Genomic DNA, 2,671 nt, shown 5'->3' with positions numbered 1-2,671 from the left:
TAATTAGTTTGACTTCAAAACTTAATAAAACTATATTCAAAAAAAAGTTATGAAACCAAATGCAAGCGTTAGATACCAACGTTACAAAACTAAATTCAAAAGAATCATATTTTTATCCCTTGTAGAAAAAAAGTTATGTGAGACGTCATGCAGATCACTCTTGAAAAATGGTCTTTACTATTAAAAACTAATTATCGGAGGTGATGGAAAATAAATGCAATTTGATTCCAATATTTAAAAATATATATATATTTAGAATCTCTAGACAAAAATGTCATAAATTACTAGTTTGCTATAGGTGTCAAAAATTGGAGATTTAATTTAAAATGTTCATTTCAATGTCAAGTTTGGCCAAAAAGTGTAACCCACTATTGTGAGATCATGCTCCTACTCAACTGCAATGCATTAGCTATTTATAACAATGGTTACTAACAGTTTGAACTAGAAAATAAAGATGATTAGATTGTAGATGATGGATCTTTCCCTTACTAAGTTCTCCAAACTCAATTCTCGCATTGACTACAATGATAAATGCTTGAAGGTTCCTAAGCTACAAATAATTCAAATCAAACTTGATTTCTATATGAAATTTGGTCTAAAATCTCTCTAATAATGTGCTTGCATTTAATATCAATTGGATCCATAATTAAATGTATTTTAGACAATAAGTGTACTTTAGTTTGGGTTATGCCAATTTACTCTAGTTATGCATGAAATTAAATGGCCTTATGATGCCACAATGATATTAAGGAAATTACAAGTGAAAAAGTCACATATTTACTAAATTAATTTGCCTTAGATGCGCAACTTCTTTTTTTATCCTGAAAAGAAATATAATACCATACTTCATTCAGCATCTTTAAGTTCTCTACACATCTAAAACAAAATAAGATTTTGGAATGATATTGCTAAAAAAATTCATATACATGTACTAGATAAGTCCTATGACTAGTTTAATCAATTAAAGCTCAAGCAAGAAAATTGATTTATATTTACTTTTGTTACATCAATAATTTTACCATTGTTAATATAAAAAGTTGTTGAACTTATATCAAGTGGCATCTTATGTGTCATGTTGTACAAGGTACATGGTAGTGGGTATTAAATTAAGATTCACCAAGTGGAATGTTTTAGTTAAGCCAATTCATCAAGTTATGAATTCACAATCTTGCTCAACGTCAAAGTTATTCACAGAATTTTCAAGTTTAGTAGTAGGATTCAAAATCAATATAGGTTGGATAGTAGAATCTTGGTGAATTTGGAGGTAAAAATTTTGTTTGGATTACAATAGCTTTTTTGTGGAAATTAACATGCAACATTTTGAATTAAATTGTAATTAAATCAATCTTAGGTCTATCATAGTATTATTAAGTCTTTAGGTGAATATGGTGAAGACTAGTGATAATCGTGGAATCACTTTGAAAAAGATACGTGATAGAGTATAGGAGAGTCTCAAAGCATCTTATATCACTTAGAAATCTCATTGAGTAAGTTTATAAATTCTAGCATCCCATGGATGAATTCTTATTTTAATTAAATATCACTTGATTATAGTCATAGACCCACCACAAGTTTGTTGTAAGATTGAAAACTTTAAAATGATAGTAAACCTTTTTTTTTAGATCCATTGGAATCTCTCATATCTTGGAGGAAATATTTCAAAAATATTAGACTTCTTAAGGAAAGAAATTAAAGAGCTTATATATTTTTATCCATTTAGACATCTTCATCATTTTACATCTCACAAACATTTAATTAAAGGTTTTTGATGTAAAAATTTAAACTCGAGGAAAAATAAGTCGAAGTTAAATACGATTTTAGATCTACCAATAGCCTTCAAAGGAAAAGATCAATCATTTTACAGCTTTGAACTCTCTAGAAGTAATGAAGAACAAAAAATATTTCAACGATAAAGAGGGATTAAGTAAAATGAATTTAATCTAGAAGTCGAATGTGGTGTAACTTTAGGATCTTTGAAAAAAACACATAGAAGAACTAGAGAAAGTCTAATGGTATTCAAACTTAAGAGAGAATTAAACTATATTTAAAAGGGGTTTTAGGCCCAAGAATTCTAGAGTAAATATTTTCCAAGTAAAAGCCCTAAGAAATCAAGCATGACAAGATTATGAACTCAAGCTAAATATATGTGTGTATGTGTGTGTGTGTGAGAGAGAGAGAGAGATTCTCTCTATATGTGTATATGTGTATATGTATATGTATATGTGTATATATGTATATGTGTGTATATATATATGTATGTATGTAAGTAAGTAAGTAATGAGGCATTGGTTTTAAAGGGCTTGCACAAAGCAATTTGACAACATAAGTGGTGGGACGACTTGGAGACCCTTGACCACCACATAGGTGGATATTATAAATGTATGTAATACCACGTAGTGGTATGGGGGTGTAATGCGTGGTAATTACCATTAATGTGGTAGTGTTGAGTGGGGGGAGGGAATGCCCACCAAAGGTGGAGCTCCCTACTCCCAAGGTGGTAGTTATATTTTTTTATATAAATGCGCTCAACTTACAATGAGAAGTGAGTTCATATCAAAACCCACGCACACCCTACTTATTAGGGAACATGTGCATCCTAATAGAATGGAATATGTTTTTATTTTTATAGTATAACAACCACTTTAATAACTCATGAGGTCGATCACAAGGA

Source organism: Cryptomeria japonica, chromosome 7 (genome assembly GCF_030272615.1).
Source record: "Cryptomeria japonica chromosome 7, Sugi_1.0, whole genome shotgun sequence".
NCBI lineage: Eukaryota > Viridiplantae > Streptophyta > Pinopsida > Cupressales > Cupressaceae > Cryptomeria > Cryptomeria japonica.
Note: the sequence above shows the minus strand (reverse complement) of the source record.